At 45.3% G+C, this 21131-nt stretch overlaps 1 protein-coding gene across 4 annotated transcripts in view; it reads right to left on the bottom strand.

The window, feature by feature from the left end:
• The window catches only part of SAMD4A (sterile alpha motif domain containing 4A), a 214006-nt gene that overhangs the window by 97686 nt on the left and 95189 nt on the right, over nt 1-21131 (bottom strand). The window contains exon 1 of one of the 4 annotated variants that reach the window (XM_027065751.2): nt 3982-5046. The exons of the other annotated variants lie outside the window; for them this stretch is intronic. The gene's annotated coding sequence lies outside the window, so the exon portion shown is untranslated. Of the gene's footprint in view, nt 1-3981; nt 5047-21131 lie in introns of those variants that run through there. 4 annotated transcript variants of the gene reach the window in all.

The raw sequence follows: 21131 nt of genomic DNA, 5'->3' as shown, positions 1-21131 counted from the left end.
TACAAATGAGAACTTTGAAAGAAGCACACTGTTGCCCAGGTAGCCTACCTGCCATCGTATTTATTAGTGAAGAACTCCAGGCTAAAATCTTTGGCAATGGCCAGATGGAGTCCATAAGGAGTGTCCTGAGAGAAATATACACAGGTCAAATCTCAAAGGAATAGTTCATGCTTGATCCAACAGACCAAACTGAACAACAGCCACTTCCCACAGTAGGTTTACAAACCTCACAAAGTCTGGGAAGGGCCGATTCACCTGTGACAACAGGGGGCCATTCTGTGTCTTTAAATGAGTCTGGGCTGTTAAGTCTCACACTTTCTAAAATAATGTGGAAGTTGCTCAGCAACTTACAGGCAAAATTTCCCATCCTGAGAGATGGGAATCCAAAGTGTAAGTGCGAATGTAAGAGCCCTGTGATGTGTGTAAATACTGTCACCAAGGAACAGCACATATACATCCCCAAAATAGACGTGCCAGAAAAGTTGACTGTAAAATTCATGTATCACTCATTTAGGTATGAAATCTGAAATACATGTAAAAGTTATTCTAGGGGAGGAGAGAATGGACAATTCTGTGGAGGGAGGATATTCAAATCCATGGTCACAAATTAACTGTTACTGTATTTGAAAAGAAGGGCCTAATCAACTGTGTAAGGATTGAGTTGGGTAAGCAACCCTCAAACGTTTCCAATCCTGCTTGCTTTTCCTCATTAGGTATAGCCCTGTAGAGGGAGTGAGAGGCACACCTCTCCTTCTGGTTCTCTTGAGCTATTAGCCAACTCCAGGAATTTATGCAAAGGTAAGCAGAAAAGGCAGTTTATTTTCTTTCACCTGTTCTTTGTGCATCAAACTCATTTTCAGGTAAGTAGGTCTGTCGATGTGCTCAGAATAAGGTTGTTTTGGTTTTCTTGAGAAGGGGAGCTACTTTTTAATTTCTAAAGTCCTCTGTTAAGAAGGAAGAAAGGCAGGAAGGACAATAGAGAAGGATGAAGTTCTGTAATCAGAAATGAGAATGGCCAAGGCCGTTTCTGTCCTTTTGGGCTATTCCCTCCTTCTGGGCATCCCACCTTGAAATTAAAGAGACCCAGAGGTCAGTGGCTGGACCAGAATCAGGAGCACTAACCAGATGAGGACGCTTTGCTTTAGCAGACTTTGTGGGAAAGTTGCAGGAGGAGACAAGAGCTCACAGCCCACGGTTTTATAGACTATAGACAAAGCTTCTCGTGCATCCTTTCTGAGCCTCAAACATACCGTCTAGAATTCTAAACCAAAAGAGGACCCAAAAACAGCAAGAGGACTTATATAACACTGGTCCAATGCTGGGAGTGACAGCAGTGGCCCATTTTGTTTTTTAAAAAAACCTTTTTTTAATGTTTATTTATTTTTGACTGAGAGAGAGAGAGAGAGAGAGAGAGAGAGAGAGAGAGAGAGAGAGAAGGAGACAGCATGAGCAGGGGAGGGGCAGAGAGAGAGGAAAACACAGAATCCAAAGCAGGCTCTAGGCTCTGAGCTGTCAGCACAGAGCCCAACGCTGGGCTCGAACTCACAGACTGTGAGATCATGACCTGAGCCGAAGTCGGACATTCAACCAACTGAGCCACCCAGGCATGCTCCATTTTGTTTTAATCTAGCTTTACACCACCACCTTTAAGGGGAGATGTATTTATTAAGCTGTTGGGTCTTTATCTTTAGTCCCTATCAATGTTGATGGCCCAGTGTTAGGGTCTGTCCTCCTTAATGGGGTGTGTGGGGTCAGAGATAGCCATGGGAAAAGTTTTGTACCCCACAGAAATGTCCGCAATACAAAAAAATTGGAGAGAATCAGACCAGAGAGGTAGAAAAAATACTTTGAGAAGGCCTCCATTTATAGAACCAACCAGCAACTCTGTAAGGAATAGAATCCATTTTCTAAGATAACCCCCAGAACCTCCAGCAGACCTCCAATCAGCATCCAACACATTATTTACTGGAAAAAACACAAAAAGCTTAATCGATTATCACTACACCAATGGAGACAACTTGTGGCAGTTCAAATCTTAAAAGATTTATCATCAAATATTTTCTGCTGTAGATATGCCCTGCATACATCCAAACCCTTCCCCTCGTGCTCCCCATTCTCATCCATGACGTGGCTTAAGAATCTGCCTCCTCCCTGTTGATCTGCTCTAGCCCTCACTGCCTCTCTACCACACAGACCAGCTCAATGATGTACATGCTGTGTGACTCTCTCCTGAATGAAGACTGCTGCCTCCCTGAGGGCTGGGACGGTGCCTCCCATTTATGTGTCTCTTAATGCTTGTCTAGGTCAGTGCTTGATCACGCAGGCTTGCTGGACCACACTGGACAAAAGATACATGTGCTTTTCCCATCCAAGTACTAACTAGGCCCGACCCTGCTTAGCTTCCGAGATCAGAAGAGATCGGGCACGTTCAGGGTAGACACGTGTGCTTTTCTATCATAACCGCTGACACAGCAGATCTGTTCCTTCCCAGCTTTGTCTGTCTCTGGTTAGGGTGGTAAGTGTCAACAGCAGAAACCTTCGGACTAGGGCAGAATAGTGAGGGGACACTGGGCTCTAGCAGAAGGGGAGCTCTGGCCTCCCTTCGGGGGTGGATGCCGCTCGTGTCTTCACATTAGCTCCTCCCGAGGTCCTCCTGAGGTTCAGTCACTTCTCAAAGAGCCATCTCCCACTAACCTACACACACACACACACACACACACACACACACACACAGGTGGAAGCCGAGCTGTCTAGAGACTCAGACCCCAACACATAGGTTACAAGTACCTAAGATATGCTCAGTTGTCTTGGGTGTCCTTGCTGAGGTATTCACTTCCAAAAACTGTAGGAGCATTAGGTGATCTAAGTGACTTGAGGAAAAGAAAGATAAGAAAGCATAGCGACTGAGAGCATAGATTGTAGCTGTGTTGTCTGGGCTTGAATCTTGAATTCCGACCATCCATTTGGTTAGCAGTGTGACCTTGGGCAATTCACTTAACCGCTCTACACACTTCAGTTTCCTCATTTGGAAAATGGGATACCTCATAGGACTGTTAAGATGTTTGAATTATTTAATCTGTGTAAAGCAAGGGACCACTGTCTGGCCCATAGTGAATGCTATAAAATTGTTAATGATGGTCACCATCATAGAAGGGACCAGGGCAATGCTCCATGGGATCCTCTCCTGCAGGCTGGGGAAGGGGAGGAGGAGAGGCTAGGAGAGCCAAAAAGGCCTAAGACACAGGTTCTTAGAGTATCGTACCACCCCCAGTCCCCCCCACCCCAGGCCTCCCCCCACACACCTGGGAACCTGTTAGAAATGCAAAATCTGGATACCCATTATAGATCTACTAAATCAGAACCTCTGTTTAAAAACCCCTTCAGGTGATTTGAATCCAGGCTTAAGTTTGAGAACCACTGGTCAAAGGAACTAAGAGAAAAATCAAGGCCTCCAATTTCTAGCGTTGGCATGGTCAGCAGGTTAAGGCTGATGTGAAACCAGGTAGGAAAAATAATATCCTACCAGAAGGGCTAAGAGGAATCAACTCAATGGGTGGCAGGGACCTATTTTTAAGAGGAAGTTGTTGGGAGTTTTAAGAAAGTTATCAACAAATAAGCAAGCAAAACATCATAATATTTCTAGGAGAGGGATGATCTCTCAAGTGTTGCGGTTACAGCAACCTAGCTAGTAAAAAGGAGTGACGGCACCTTCAAAGGCTCGACAGACAGGCCTCGATCCAGCCCACTTGGGTTTCAGAATGCTGTTAGAACCATTAACAAAGTCTGACCAGGCCTGGGGGTGGCTCATGATAAAATGTAGGTGAGAATTTCCGTTCTAAAGTATCTTGACCGTAGAACCACACCGTCGCAAACCACTCCCACATCGCCCCCACCCCGGAGTTCTGCGCTGCTCTGAGAAGGATGGAGGTGGTTGTGCAGTTGGCCCAGAAGAGCCTAGACCACGTGCAGTCAGACCATTACCTCTAGACGGTTGCTCCGGAGAGCCGTCAGATAAAGAAGTATCAACTCACGGGTCCGATGATGAACCACGAGACACGCAGCAACAGGAGCAAAATTCTCTTGATTAGAGGACCGTAAGATTTTGCTGAGTTTGGGGGAGAGGGCACAGACGCTGTATAGGTTATATGGAGCTGAACACATTACAGTTGAACCAGATGGTAGATGAAAAGCTGAGTTGATGGAATTATCACATAAGGGATTGCTCCATCTCCTCCCTCCCCACTTTGTCCTCCTCCTTTTCTCCCCTCCTCTGGTGTCCACTGGGCACAGCTCATCATTATTGAGTGTCCAGCTGGGTATTGTGATGTCCGAGGCATCGCCCACAGTGGACGATGCTGGAGGAGAGACTAGAGGCCCAGCCATGTTTGGGGACACATGGCCTGACTGGAGCTCCTGTGATACCATGTGGCACCCGCTCCCTCCATTTACTGCTAACATCTCACACCTCATACATCTCTGGAATCCTTTATCCTCCCCTCCCAAAACCAATATTGTGCTTCAGGGAAACTGAGGCACAGAGAAGCTCACACCAGGTCATGCAGCAACACTCTGGTATGCCCATGAACAGTGCCAGAGTTTCCTGACCACTCATCCACACCAGTCCAGGGGCCCTGGCTGCCTTTTATAGAAAGTTTCCACACACCTTCTATTCCTAACCTTGATCACAAGCATCGCCGGTCCACATGCTTTGGAAGCACCAGCAGACTCTCTGTGTCACAGACTTAGTAACGCGCCCCATTTAGGACCATGAGCACAACTTGTTTGCACTGGACACGGAGTTCTAGATATTCTTCTTGGGCTGCATTTTTGTTTTTATTTCAAACACAGCCAACTAATCAGGGCTTTCTACATCAAAAAAAGCCAATTTTGATTCTCCACAAAAAATCAGCAGCTTACCACACACACCTTTCCAGGTCATCCCCGAGATGCCAAGGGCATCAAGGGTCTGCGATTTGGGGTAGGAAGAACACTTTGTCCCCAGCTGCCCATGGTGGGGAGCAGTACCCATATTTTTTGGTTTTTATTTTGCAGGCTGATATTAATAGTAACAGGACATGAAAGATAACCTAATAAATAGAAGTTATATATATATATATATATATATATATATATATATATATATTTACATGGATATATATCAGAATGTCTTGACCTTGAGATCAAAAATGGGGTAGGGCCTTTGGAAGAGAATAATGCAAGCCCCTCAGAAGAAGATCTGAAGGTGAAGGTGCAGAGCAGATAAATAACCTTTAGCACATGGCTTGCTCCACTAATCACTGAACAGATTCCAGTACCTAAATAAAGCCCCAGAAAACCTACACATGGCAAGAACTGACTCACTAATAAAACAACTGATGGGCCAACATAGGGAGTGCTCACCGCCAGTAAGGTGACTTGGTTTCTCAACACGAAAGAAGTACATTTCAACTGTGTAGTAAATAAAATAAAAGTTCATTGTAAAAGAGCCCCGACTGTCCCCCATGTGATCCGCCTTTGCTGCCTCCTCATGTGACTGGCCTCCCAATTTAGAGCGTAACCAACTCCCAGTGACCTGTAATAACACCATTCCCAAATTAGAGCTCTCAATTTGACTTGGCCTCGGTCCCTCCCTCAAAGCAAAATAAAGCATCCGTTTTCTTTTTTTCACATTCATAATACTCTTCTTTTTGAGTTGCCAACTCAAACCCTGCTCCAGTCAGATTGAGCCCTTCCTCTAGTTTTTTTTTTTTTTTTCTGGTTAGCCAAAGAGCCCGATGGAAAAACACCAAGAGACAAAAACAAAAACAAAATCAGACAAAAATTCCAAGTAAGTGACATTCAGCTGGAAAAGCTATGATTCACATGCAAATAAAAAATCTCCCTGAATTCACTGTTATATGACGCAAGCCTCTGGCTTCGACATAAAAAGGGCAGAATGAAATCACCCACAATTAAACTCACTCTGGAATACTGGAATTCTCTGGCTAGGCCTCCCCAACTAATGATAAGAAAACCCCCAACTGTGACAGAATGAAGCTAATTGTGTTGGATCCCAGGGCATCCCCACCTCAGCTGACACTCATTCCTGAACATTCCCCAACCCAGCATTCTCCACCTTCCCTCATCCCCTGACCTGGACTCAACATAGCCTACAGGGAGATGGGGCTCAGACGGGTCTCCCAGGGGAAGCCCTCCTTTCTGGGCAGACCGAGGGGATTGTGCTGAGAACTGTGGACCTCACTTCCCCCCCCCAACCATCACACTTCCCCTTTTTCTCCTCAGGGGAAAGTTGGTCAGATACCACTTTTTTTTCCATATGGTTCCCTTAGGATGTGCACTCCATATGCCTGAGAATCACAGAATTCTGGAGATTGGAAGGGCCCTCAAAGATTCCCTTTCCTTTACTATTTGTGGGGGGTCCCACCCCATGATTCTTCTGTGATGCTCACCAAGGCTGAGCTCCTTCCTAGCCATGGGGAGCCCACTTTTACCATCAAAGGGGCTAGGATTATTAAAGCCATAATTGGCCTCTGCAACTTCTTCCCATTCAACAAAGGTCAATTTTTCTGAAACCCACAAAGAAGAAATCTAGAGATACTTGTACACCCATTCATAGCAGCCTTATTCACAATAACCAAAAGCAACCCAAATGTCCACCAACAGATGAACGGATAAACAAAGTCTGGTATATACATACAATGGAATACTATTCAGCCTTTAAAAGGAGCGAAATTCTGATACATGCTGCAACATGGATAAAAACTGAAAACATTAAGTGAAATAAAGGAAACTAAAGAACAAATAGCATATGATTCCTCTTATAGGAGTACCTAGAGTAGGCAAATTCAGAGAGACAGAAAGTAGAATCGTGGTCACCTGGGGCTGAGGGGAGGGGGGGGTAGCTATTGTTTAATGTGTGAAGAGTTTCTGTTTGGGATGATGAAAAGGTTTTGGAAATGCAGAGCGGTGAAAGTAGCACCGCACGGGGCATATAATTAGTATAACAGGACTGTACACTTCAAAATGATCAAACGGGGGCGCCCGGGTGGCTCGGTCGGTTGGGTGTCCGACTTCGGCTCAGGTCATGATCTCACGGTTCGTGGGTTCGAGCCCCGCATCGGGCTCTGTGCTGACAGCTCGGAGCCTGGAGCCTGCTTCAGATTCTGTGTCTCCCTCTCTCTCTGCCCCTCCCCCGTTCATGCTCTGTCTCTCTCTGTCTCAAAAATAAATAAACATTAAAAAAAATTAAAAAAAAATGATCAAACAGCAAATGTTATGTACATTTTATTGCAATTAAAATTTAAAAAAAATCTATTTCCCCTTTCACAGGATAGCTATCTCCCTAAATTTTCTTTTTCAACCTCAAAATCCCCAGTTCCTTCTAATAATCTTTAGATAATATGATGTCTATGAGCAAAGTCTAGACCCTTACAGCTTCCTGGCCACACTCCTCTGGGTTTACTCGGTATCTCTCTGAAAACCTGGCATCCAGAACTGAACAGCAGACTGTGCAAGCCCCTTCCTGCCCAGGGTCTCCCTCTGAGGTACCCCGCTTAACCCCCAAATGAAAGCTTCACAGGGTGAGCCTCCTGACGGCCTATTTTGGCTCGCTGGGCAAAAAGGGCCAGGTTCAAAAACCTTCCATATTCCACCCCCAGCCCCTACTGCCTCCCCAGGCCCAGATCCACCTCCCAGACAGCTGTGGGCAGCTGCAGCTGAGAACTGAAACCATCCGAGGCAGCTAGAGGGGGGCGTGGAGTGGGGCTGAGTCTCAGCTGAGCACACTCCGGCCTTTCCACAGATTTCCCTCGTTTCCCGTAGGTGTTTGGCAAATGGAGACAGGGTGGGCCCGGGAGGCTTCTCTCCAGGCACTCGGGGATGTCTCTTAGCAGCCACCCACCACCAGGCTGTAGCCACCATCATGGTGTTCAACCATGCGGGCCGAACCAGTCTCGCTGGGCACGGTACACTGGCCCCTCTGGGTTCTTCTGGAAAAGCTTTGGAAGTTTGAGGTGGGAAAGCTCCCTTTTGCATTTTAAAGTATGTTGAAACTGAGCAGCCTGGGTGTTGGTCTGATTCCACAAGTGAGTAATCCATTTCCTGAAAGTAAACTGCTCACCCTTTGGAAGTGGACCAGCGATTTGGGGGTGCCGTCTGAAGTGTCGCTCACTGGGTAAATATTTACAGACACAAGCCATGGAGCTTTTCTAGGAATGTCAGTTAATTTGCTAAATTAATGACCCTTAAGGTGGAACCCTTAAAAAAAAGGTTAATTCATCTCTAACGGGTGAATAATTTATGCCTGGGACAAGGTATTGGTTGGGATGGGGGTGGGGGTGGGGTGGGGTATGCTTGTCTGACTGGTTAGAATAACCACATATAAATTAAAACCAGGCCTGACTTAAAATCTCTATCTTCTGACTTTTTTTTTGACTCCTGATTTTCTATTAATATCTGAGCCAATGATGGGTTGACTTTGGAAAACTCTTTTCTTTGCCAATATTTTGCCTGGAGTTTGAAATGACAAGATTTTAAACAATTCCTTTTTGGTAAGTCTACTGGCCTCGGGGATTCCATACAGAAGATCTAAATGCATCCACCACTCACTAAAAGACTGTGCTCACCTGGCTGTACCTGAAGATTTGCTTCCCCAATTCGCCTGTGTGGGCAATTTTACACTTCAATCAGCTGGCTTGAAAGAGCCTTTTGCCTTGAATAATAAAAAGGTGATTTCTTTTTGGCTCAAACGATCACTTAAACAATCCTTTCAAAAACACTCCCAGGCCAACTTCTCATCCGCCTCCATAAGACAGGCAATCTGTAAGAAGTAATCTAAATTTTCTTTAAAAGTATGTAGCTAGATGAATGTTTTTGGAGCTCTTTTGGGAAGAAGATGAGTTTGTGTGTGTGGTGGGCTCCGAGGTATGAATAAATCAGTCTGAGAAGCAATTCTCAATCGCAGAATCATGGAAGTTTCTGAATCTGACAGACAAGAGGTCATTCTGGATTCCCAGCCTCATGCTCAGCCTCCCTCCAGCACTCTTCTGTCTCCAAACAAGCCCATTTGTTGGAATCGCATGTGACTGATGGGCTCAGACATCACCACTACCCACGTGGGTCTTCCCAAGCAGAAATGGGGGTTTCCCTGAGTCCCTCTGAGCCCTGGCATGGCCCTGTGCCTCACACTCTGTCTTGTCTTACAAGTACTTGTGCCTGGGTTTTAGACCAATCCTCTAAGACTTCCTGGAATCAGATGCCATCCACCTACCACCCCCCCCCCCCACATCAGGGGTATCCAGAAAGGAAATGACTATGTGGGGGTCATAGAGCCCTGGTGCCCCAGTCAGTTGAGCATCTGACTTCGGCTCAGGCCATCATCTTGCAGTCCGTGGGTTCGAGCCCCATGTCGGGCTCTGTGCTGACAGCTCAGAGCCTGGAGCCTGATTCAGAGTCTGTGTCTCCCTCTCTCTCTGCCCTTCCCTCGCTCCCTCTCAAAAATAAACATTAAAAAACAAAAAGAAAGAAATGACTATGTGACTCTGAGAGAGGACAGCTGTCCCTCAGTGTCCTGGAGCCTAAGCCCATGAGGGCCAGAGCATCAGTGCACACTTCCGTCCCTCGAGCGCCAGGCAGGGTGCTGGCTGGGTATACAGTTTCCCCAAGAGGGCCCACCTCTGACAGCAGCATATGGAAGAAAATAATGTGCCAGCTGTGGAGAACCTGGGGTTGGTTATCCAGGTAGCCAGCAATGCTGAAAACAAGGGTTTTTCCTTGTTCGTTCATTTCCTTCCTTCCCAGCAGGCCCACATATGAGGTAGCAGAGTGCTTCACACAAGTCAGTGAATGCCTGAAGAACAAGGCTGGCCTATATTGTTAGTAGAGGGGGATTTCGGTCTTAGTCTATTTCTTTTTATGCTTTCATCTGGCACATGTTCATTCTCCATTGCATTATCTTTTTTATTTATCTTTTTAAGAAGGCAGCCACAGCCAGCCTACGGGCCCATCTTGGGAACTCGATTACGTGCTGAGAAACTCCATTTTAAATACTTGCGGGAACGAAAGTAAATGCTTCAAATATAACTATGATTAGTAAGTATTAATGTCAACAGGGTTACCAGGAATCGGGGAATGTCGGACTCACGAGCCGAGCCTTCAATGGGATGTGTGCTGGTTAAGTCAGGGACCCGGATATGGCGTGTGTGTCACTGGCAACTGTTGCCAGCAGCACTCAACAGCCCCCTAGAAACCACCTTATTTTAGGGTGCAGCCTGACCAGCTCACCTGTGTTCTTGGTTCTTCTTACAAATGAATCGAAACCTAGATGGACATTAGGAAAATAACAATAGTTTAAGAGCAAATCCCAGCATGTCTCCAGAGCAACAGAGAATCAAATTCTGAAAGCAAATAAGATGTTGCTTTATTCTTCTGTCTCTGGCTCTGCTGGCCGGGTGTGAGTGAATTGGGTGTGTCGGGTGAGGGGAGAAGAGTCTCCGGAACATACCATTATGATTATCTAACAATAACAACACTCTCGCTGGCAATGTCAACTGAAAAGATTAAAAGCGCGAGGTTTCTTCTACTCTACATGGCAACCAGCTTCTGAAAAAAAAAAAAAAGTAAAAATATGAACTGCTTTGTTAGGTCTCAGTGATGCTGGCTACTTTAAGGATTTTTCAGCCCTTAGCATTATAAACTGAAGAATGTGCTGTTTCGAAACAGAGACTTCTGGATCTTATTTTAACTAAAGTTACTTTTCAATTTTTAGAAAAGGATAGTTAACAAATGTGGCTAAATTTAAGTAACTTTAGTTAGTTTTCCCTTAAAACAACCATGTCATAAAGTGATCAGACACTAAAAAGGCCTCAATACCCACATTACAACCCTACACATTATCTCTGTTCACAGTCCAGAGACATACACAATCCAAGTCTCGGTCACAGTCCTGAAAATGACACCACATTGGCAAGATGCAACTCTACAGCAGATGCACTAAAAAAAGTGAGTGGCAGCTACTAAGGCCCAATTTGCCATGCATTGTCTTATTAATTTTTATTTTCTGAGAAGTAACTTTTTTTCCAAACAGTAAATGTGGCGGTTGTATTAAGACCAACACGGTTACTGTTCATTCCAATAGTTCTTGTCCTACAACCACATGAAGCCTAAGAAAAGACGGCCGTGGGGGCTGCCTGAGTGGCTCAGTCAGTTAAGCTGACTTGGGCTCAGGTCATGATCTCACAGTTCTTGAGTTCCAGCCCTGCGTCGGGCTCTGCGCTGACAGCTCAGAGCCTGGAGCCTGCTTCGGACCCTGTGTCTCCCTCTCTCTCTGCCCCTCCCCTGCTTGCGTGCACTCTCACTCTCCCAAAAACAAACATTAAAAAAAATTTTTTTTAAAAAAAAGATTGTTGTGTGAAGAAAGACACAGTGACCTCAGACACGTGTGTGAGATCTCCCAACAGATACACACAGCAATCAATGGTGGTAGAGTACTGGCATTTGCCATCTGCGATCAGAGGATAAAGAGTGTCGCCCCAGTGGGACTTTGAACACACATGTTCCGTTTTCTCTGGACACACATGCACCTGTCCTCCCATCACCACCACCATTTTGCCTCCAAGTCCTCCAAGTCATTATCCCCTCCTGTCTTCTCCAGCCAAATCTTGAAGGCTGTCACACAGAAGTACTTCCCTTCGCACATTCTGAAAGCTTGGTCTGGTAAGGACAAGCAATGGAAGAGTTACTGTGTAGAATCGAGCAAGGCAAAAAACGGTCTCTCAAGTGCAGACAGGGCCTCAGGGACATAGCACTAGGTTCAAAGTCTGAAATGGAATCTCCTGTACCTCAGTTTCCTCACAAGAAAAAAAATAAATTATAATACCTTCCATCACCAGCCACTTCCAAAGAATGACCAGGAAAACAATGGCTTGTGCATCTAAAGACTCAGCGCTACTGTAATGCTAAGGAAGTCACTTTGAATGTCCTTGTCTAAAGATCTTTACTCCTATAGGCTACAACCCCCACTCATGCCCACGCCTTGGGGGCATCCTCTGAAATCCAGTCTTTGCCTAGAATCTTGCATCATCTGGAAAGGGAAGAGAGTTGAAACATTCTTGGTTGCAGATTGGTATTTTTAGCACTTTTCGAAAAGATTAGACTGTTTTTCATATAACTCGTTTCTCATAATATTAGCACTTGTGTTTTAAGAGCACGGAGCAGGGAGCTATTGTTAGAGAAGACAGGATCAGAATAAAGTAGCTGAGTTATCAGCTATATTGCTCATTCTTTTCTTTTGCTGAAAATATCTCCTCAACGTCTACTTTCCAATTAGCAGCTCCAAAATATTCCTGATCCAAAGGACTGTAGATACATAAGAATCACCAAAAACCAACTTTAGATATTTGACCTTCTATCCCAGTCTCCAAAAGTGATGGGAAAGTCGCTCATCTGTGTTTCCACAAAGGCCTACCGGTCCGTCAGACATAAAATTCAAACTCAAGTCAATAAAAAATAAGCACTTGAAATATCTTCCTTATTTCCCCCACTTCTTCCTGCTATCTATTTCTTGGCTATTTTACTACTTTTAAGTCTTACATAGCACAAAGAAAAGGGGAATGTTACTTGAAAGAAGTTTGGGGACAAGGTTGGGTCAAGCAGAGGGTAAATTAAAAGGTTGGGATTATTCAGGGTTTCAATTTTCCATGCTCTCTCAGTAGACCACGTGCGCGCATGTGTGTGTGGTGTCTATATATATACATGCACGCATACGACACACACACGCGCGCGCACACACACACACACACACACACACACACACACACACATATACCCACAATTATAGACGGGTAGGTCGACAGAGAGACAGAATGAATGGGCGAGAATTGGCTGCAGGTCATTGGAGACTTTTTAAAAAGCATTCAGATGCTAGTATAAACCCCAGGAGACTAATTCAGCAGACAAAAATGCCCTTTTAACCAAATAGTTCCAACGTATGAGAGAATTTCCTCCTTTCACCAAAGCCAAATATTTTACTGTGCATTAAAAGACTAATTAAAACAATATTGTGGTATTCCAGCGTGCGTGGGTTATGAAGAGAAACCTTCACTTCATGAGCAAACACTGAATCTCTGGTGAGGGTTAGGCAGGAGTTGTGGAGACTTGCTCTGTTTCATTAATATTCACATATCTACTTGGTAAGAACTGTAGCTTGGAACTATGATTTCCATTACAAAGCCCCTGAAATGCCAGGAATGAGTCATGGCATTGTGCCTGGGCACTGCGCTGATTTTCTCCATTAACCAGGCGTACATACTGACAACTTCCAGGAGAAAAGCTGAATGAGTCAGTTTCAGGAATAAACCGCATTAGAATACTATGTGCGAGGAGGAGTTAGGGTAAAAGGAATTGGGTGGGTTTTTTTTTTTTTTTTGGTGTGTTATTGTTTTGTTCTCCTTAAATAGAAACATTCATAAAATTCATTTCTCCAAAGAGCACAAAGCATAGATCCATCCAATTATTAGGCTTGTAACACCATGACCAGATTGGTGGCTCAACCACCGCACAGTGTGGTAACACTGCTAGCTAGGATCAATCACAGCTTTTCAAGGACAATGCCACAGCCACTTGAACACATGGGGCGCTACCTTTGGACCACTTCCAAGCATCTTCTCTTGTCCTGACTGTCTCTTCTTCAGGTGTCTTCCCCTAGCTGACTTCCATAGTGAAATGGGAGTCACAAGGAGACAACGACAAAGGAGGGAAAGGCGTGGCTAGAATTCAGGCAGAGCAAGTGTGTGTTTCATATGCAGCTGCAACAACCCTAACTGTCCAAATGGATCGCTGGCTTCGGCAGGGAGCGGAATGCATTACGCAGGGCTCTACACTGAGAATGTGGGGACTCCCGCATTCTGTCATGTTCCCTTGTGCCATTCTAGTTATGGAAATCGGACTCCAAATCTCTTTAGCCCTCTTCTTCCTTGAGAGTCGTTCCCATATTCAAGAGAGGAAGGCCTAGAACACTGTCATCTATTAAAAAATATCTGAGTATATTTTGGGAAGTCTGGTAAGGGGGAAATACTGAAAGCATCATTGGCTAACATCTCTTCTGATTTTATCTGAAGTTTGAAACCTGGATCATGAAATGACTTGAAAACGGAAGAATCACGATACATGGAGAAATCTGAATATGCCACAGGCACTTGCAAAGCCACACTGTGAAGTTAATTAGGGAGGGTGATTACGAGGAGCTGGCACACCTCTTTCCAGCACGAGCCTGCTGCGCTTCTCATTGGCTCCCCTGTTCAGGATTATACTCAGTTGTTCTACATTTTTCCTAGGACTGAGCCACAGGCTTGCCTTTTCTTTTTTTGGATTTGGCCTCCAATGTTTAGGCACGAGTCAGCACACACAGATGAATAGATGAACTGAGCTAATTTAAGGGAGCCCTCCCATGGAAGGATTCTCTTTTAGCCCTCTATATTTAGTTAAGGTTTGTGCCTGTGCAAGATACTTACTAAAGGACTCAATTTTCTAAACCTTGCAAGCGAGGAATCTCTGCCATGAGATCTGCCTCCTAACAGGCTACTTGCTTGTTCACTGGGGTTCTAATGTCCTCATAGAAGCATTCAAACAGGCCAATTAAGGTGACCTCATTTAGATGATAGGGTGACTAGCCTCACTTTCATACATGCAGCAAGCATACACTGTGTTGGGATCCGGATTGGTGAATATCCCTATCAGACAAAACTTGCTAAAACTTAATTTGATATGACAACTCCATTGAATTGCTACAGAAGCATTCATTTTGACTAAATCACAGAGTTCCTAAATTTTACGTTTAGTAACAAACTAAGGATCTGGAGCTTTCCACCGCGAAAGCATGGATTCTCGTGCTCTTACACTGTTGCTTAGTCAGACCTAACACGTGGCTAAGGAACAAGTTTAAAGTCTAGCCCTCAAGCAAAAAAAATTCAGAAGATTCTGTGGCTTCCTGGCTATAAAATGAACTGCTTTCCATGGTAATGGATGCTCTGCCTTCTTTTAAAATTCTCCCCATCCTGCTGATTTGAGTGTCATTTGGGGCATGGCTACTATCAACGTGAAGGGATATACTGCACTGTCACGGTGACAAAAGTGTCAATGGATTTCCTCCTCGTGTTTTTGACATTTAAAGACTTCTGCAGAAAGGTAGGCTCCATCTGTGTCCTCCTGCTGGCAGAGACTAAACACCTGTATGGTAGAAACCAAGCCAGGATCCGTTCAGTGTCAAGATGGGCCTTTGGAGAACAGAATCAATTACCCACCGCCTTCTTTTGTTTCTCAAATCCTTGGGCGTGCTGAAGAGGTCAAGTTTTAAACAAGCTGCTGTTGCGTTCTTACTTTTTTAGGCAACCTCACGCAGAAATGTGTATCTAAAAGCAACATAAAGGAGCAGCAAAACTCCTGCCCTTCTCTCCCTAAAAATGGAATAAATTTACTTGGCAGCATCTTTGCTTCCACTGAATATATTTACTTCTTAAATGAGACAAACCTCTTGCCAGGCTTCTCGCCCACAATGCAGGGACATAGGCCTCCTTTGCATAACCTCTTCTTCCCATGGAGAAGAATGAGAATGCCATGCTTTAATCTTTTGGCATTTCTCGTTGGATGCAAGCGGGATCCTAAAAGGGAGTTAGGTCCCAGGAAGGAGAAGTGAATGAATTTTCTTCATTCCCTTCCCCCTTTAATTATGTGTGTCCCAGCATGGTTGTTTTTTTTTTTTTTTTTTTACGACTCATAGAGTAGGCTTCATGCTCAGATAGAGGCAGCAGACGCTTCAGAGAGCAGGGAAGTGTGGCCTCCAGAGTTATGGCTCAGAAAAAGAAACCAATCCAGATCCATGGGCTGAGGTTTGAAGTTTAAGACTAATGGCCGTGACTGTTTACACAGACAGAAGACAGTTATTTAAGGCTGAAATATGATCTACCTTTAGCTCAGCCAAAATGATGATCCAAGAGAAGCGTAACGCTATGTCTTCTTAGACTCCGCTGCCGAGGGGTCCTGCAGAGCGGCGGGGCTGTGGGGCTCCCTCCCAGGGGCTGCAGCACCCCTGACCCTCACCTCGGAACCCAAGGCCCAGGGTCCCATGGCAGACCCCCTACCCCCGATGATGCCTGGGCATCCTGACAGCAGGTGGGGATTCAGTGGACTTCCAGAATGTTCCTTCTAAGCAGACTGAGGGGGTAAATGAAACCAGTCCAAACCTCAAGTGCTAAAAGCAGCAGGCAGCCTGCTTTGCTGACACTGTCACAAAACCCCTGGTCTAGAACAAGGCAGCCATTATTTCTTCACTGATCCCGAGAGAGCTTCTACTGCCTGTATTGTTTTCTAACTTTGGAAGCACCAAATAAGGACGACTTTTGGTTCAAGGTAGGAGCCACGACTGTTTATATGACCTCACTCTTTCTTACATAATATATTAAACAGTCCCCTTAGGCCTAAGTTTAAAAGCCAAATTCTGCCTCTGGACAAGCATGTGCAGTTCCCATTGAAGTTGGTGTGGCTTGGCTATCAGACAGCTGGGGGCAAACTCCACTCTTCAGCAGGGATATGACGGATAACTAATAATTTCCAAGACTGCAATATAATGCTCTAATAAAGAGACACTGGAGGAGGATGAAAACAAAAATGCCTTTAAAGTCTAAATCAACAGATACCTCCCATCATTTATGAATGTGCTCATCTATCTCCCTAGCTCACAAGGAACGCTTGAGAGAGGGCCCAGGCACCTCTCTGGAGATCATTCAAGATCTCTTTGGGTGAGCCTCTACTGCAGGAGAAATGCAGCCTGGACCAGAAGGTCATGCTTCCACGTGTTGACACGGTGGTAACTCGTTCCCAGTCACTTGTGTGGGGAGATGCATGGTGGGTTCCAGAGCAACAGATCACGTTAGAGTTGCACTTTATCATTTCCCCGTTCCCATGCTACACACAGACATTTTATGGTACATACATAGATTTACCGTATACTACTTTGTTCCACAATGAATTTTAAATGACTTCCATGTGGTCTTAGGAACTGCCCTACGTCCCCATAACACTTAAAAGCAATAAATTAAGTTAAAGACTTAAAAACAAGATTACTCTCTCATAATAACTTGGATGATTATCTTTAAAATTGAAGATAGCCTTGTCATAGCTAAAGTCAAAAGTAAATCAAACCTAAGACATTCTGACCCTCCAATTTTTCATTTAAAGACACATCCCAAGATAAGAGGGCATCCTCTCAGTGGCTCTGTGAACCCCGTGCAGCCCTTTCTGAAATCCTACAGAAACCTGCCTTCGGTGCACAGAGGGGGAGGCAGAAGGCAATACCCTCCGCATCCTGACAAAGTGTGACATGTGTCGATCACTGAAAACAAAGTCTCCTGAGGTCAGCTTTACTCATCCCCACCTCCCCACCACCCCAGCACAGACAGCAACATGACTGCATGCAACCCAAGGCTCAAAAGAAACAAAACAGCACACAAAAACAAAAACAAAACAGCTGACGATCCCCTAAAGAAAAAAATCTGTAATGTAAAAAGGAAGCAGTGGACGGGGTAACGGTATGACATTTCCTGTCCCCTCCCCCCATGCCAGGACACCTCCCCTCCCTCTGCTCCACAGTTTCGCTTCCTGCTGGGGCTCGGCTGCACATCTTCCCTGACGTGTCAATTCAGGCCGATGTGTTGAGCCCTGTTAATCCAACTTTCGACTTCATGCCCACTGGCATCTGGTTCACTGCCAGGTTCGCTGCAACTGAAATGTAGAGACGTACCCTGAGACAGGTTCAGATTCTGGCTTCACACACACTGACCATGGAACTCTAGAGGACAGATTGCATTTCACGTTTTCAGTAAAGTCCAAGGTTCCTAGCCTGCCACTCAAGAGCATCCATAATCTCATCTCAAGCTGCTGCTCCCCCTTTCTCACCTTCTCCAACCCTATACCTCAGGGCAGACTCTGCCTTGTCTCATGTTTCTCCTCCATCTAGAAAGGCCATTTTGCCCACTTTCGTTTGAAGGGTAAATCCATACCTATTCTAAGCACCTTACACATCTCACTGAATCCTTACAACAACCCTGAGAGATACTATTATACCCTGAGATACTATTATACTCATTTTAAAGATGAGGAAGCAGAGAGACAGAGATGTGACCAAGCCTGCTCAAGTAGCCCAAACGAGGAAGTAGCAAGGCCAAGGTTTGAACCCAATGGTCCAACCCCCAAATTTATGTTCTTCGTGATGCTAGGCTGCCTTGTTCATAAAACCTCTCTCCTCCCAAACTCCACAGCCCTTTAGTAGTGTCTCTCTTATGGTCCTACCTCTTTTCTGGGAGATGATGAACTTTTCAAGGACAAAATCCATGTGTGATTAAACTCTGGCCCCTATGGCTCACCTCCGAGCCCTGCACATGTGCAGTGGGTACCTGTCAATATTCGTGGGCAGAAGGAAGTAAACAAGGAAGGAAAAAGGTACCCACTCAGCAAGGGATCCCTGCTGGAGTGAAGAAAAACGTCATTCTTTATTCTCACCCCTATGTGGTTGCAGTTTTTATATTTACTTTTAGGGTTTTTGGAGCAATTTTAGCTGCTGTGGTAAGGAAAGCAGGTAGCCTGGAAGGATAAAGCTGTGTCCTGTGTGCATGAGAAGCAACAGAACTCAAGTTCCCCTTGGTTCTTGCCATATACAAGAGCTACTTGCAGAGGCAGTGGCAATGACAGTGAGGACAACAGCAGAAATAATAACAAAAACTACTATCAATGATTGCAGGGATGCCTGGGTGGCTCAGGCTGTTAAGTGTCCAACTTTGGCTCAGGTCATGATCTCATGGCTCCTGAGCTCAAGCCCCACCTTGGGCTCTGAGCTGACAGCTCAGAGCCTGGAGCCTGCTTCAGATTCTATGTCTCCCTCTCTCTCTGCCCCTCCCCACCCCCTTCATGCTCTGTCTGTCTGTCTCTCTCAAAAATAAATAAACATTACAAGAAAAGAAATGGTTGCATGCCAGTGCCAGGCACTTTACATCCAGCGTTTGCAATCCTTTCAATAATCCTGCAGGCCAGGCCTTCTCACCCTCATTTCACTGATGGGAACCAAGATTCAGAAAAGCTAACTCATCTGGTCAAGGTCACAAGCTGGTGAAACACAACACAGAAGCGTGAACCCAGATCTGCTTCATTCAGGGTCGGTCTGGGCTCTGTCCACTGTTAACAGCAATGCCTTCGGTCTCCCGGGAGCTAAGAAAAGCAAGTCACCTGGTCCATTCATTCTTTGCTTCCTGGACTCTCTCTTTGGTTTAGGCTTTCAGGTGAAAAACTACCTTGCACACACAGTCCTTCCAAGAAACCAGATGAACTGTAACCCACGTTCACGCTGCTCAGAGTTCTTAATTACTAGGAACATATAGGCCCGCAGTCATTAAAACATACCATGAGATATACAAGAGGGTGGTGCAGATGCGGGAGGGGGGCAAGGGATGGGGCCAGACAGATTTGCTTGGAGTCAAAGAGGCAGAGAGTGAACTCAATGTTCTGCTTAGAAGAAAGATAAATCATTTTTCATTAACCTATAAAGTTGTCTTACTTGGGCCACAACAAACACCTGAAGCGTTCACAACATTGCCACAAAAGCATTTTAGTGGTCTCGGGTGTAAACAAAGGTTTTGCACAGGAAGAGCAATGCCTTTCACCCTGGAGGGGTGGGGAGGAGGGAGGAGGAGGAAGAAGGGAATCCCTCAAAATGAAGCACACACTTAAACATGATTCAGCTGTGATTCATCAAAGCTGGAGTAGGTATTCCGTTCACTCTAGGATTCTGGGTGCAAAGTGTTCTCTCCATGCTGACAAAGTCATCCTTCCATGCTCCTGAATGATAGGTCACTTCCACTGACGTGCTCTAAAGTTCACAATACATTTAAGATAGATTTTTCTGTGTGTAAGGGAGAGGGGCACTATCGTGAGCAGAAATGCTAATAGCTACTGGGAGCCTGGTTAAAAACCAACCACATTAAGAGTCAGGCTTCTAAGGATAAAAGCCCCCATTCAATATTCTTTATCAGCTTGATTCAGCCACACTTGACACATTTGCTACTCATTCCTAGTCATGGTGATTTCAAGTCTGTGACTGTTCCCTTGAAGGGAGCGTTCCATGGAAAGCACATGTGCTGAAGGGAGCATCTGGGGAGAAAGTGGCAACCTCCCCCCTTGATAAGGGACTCTGGGTCGGGATCATGTGAGCTATTTAACAGTCCCTTGGCTAAGCCTCCTCTAGCAACTAGAATATGAGGCAGGCAGTCTGGGTGCACTGTGTTCAGGGAGTTTCACAGCAATCAATTTTTAACAGATCCAGGCAGTAGCAACAAACTCTGTAGCCCAGCCACTGCTCTGACTTATCAGTGGTGCTTCTTCTCAGTGGAAAGAAGACAAATATGGCAGGCTAATCTAAATGTCCTCTGCTCTGTTGTCTTGAGCACTGATATGAGGCTCATCCTTCTTTCTGTCTTTCCCTGTCTGTCTGTCCTTCATGACCCTGTAGCAGAACAGGGCAGAAGAAGAGCTCACACTCAGGAGCCAGACTCCTTGGGTTCAGGTCCTCACTCTGTCACTTACCAGCTGTGGCCTTGGGCAAGTTACTTAGGCTCTCTTGCCTCAGTCTCCTCACCTGTAAAATGCGGTGGAGAATAACGACCTATTTCACAGGGATTTCAAGGGAGTAGACTGGAAAGGGGATTAAGTTAAAACAAAAGTGCCATGTAAGGGTTAGTGTCTTTTTTCCCTTCCTATCTTCCTTCCTTTGCTTTCTTTCAATAACTACTTATTGAATATCCCCTAGACACAAGACTCTACCCTGGATGCCACATAAACTTTGAATATAGACAGGGTGGAGTCCTTGTCCTCCAAGGAAGGACAGAAGGTAAAAAGCTATGGTAGAAAAAGACCACCAGTCTGGGATTTAGGGAAACGGGCTAAGGCCCCAGCACTGCCACTAACTTCTTTGTGGCGCCCTCACCTGTAAGCACAAGATCCTTCTAGAGATCTTGACAACAGAAAGCAATAGTACCCAGCCAGGCCCCACACACCTTGCCACCTGAGTGATGATACAGTAAGAACCACAACGC

Source organism: Acinonyx jubatus, chromosome B3, assembly GCF_027475565.1.
Source record: "Acinonyx jubatus isolate Ajub_Pintada_27869175 chromosome B3, VMU_Ajub_asm_v1.0, whole genome shotgun sequence".
In the NCBI taxonomy this organism is placed as follows: Eukaryota; Metazoa; Chordata; class Mammalia; order Carnivora; family Felidae; genus Acinonyx; species Acinonyx jubatus.
Note: the sequence above shows the minus strand (reverse complement) of the source record. Positions and strands in the feature narration are given on the sequence as shown.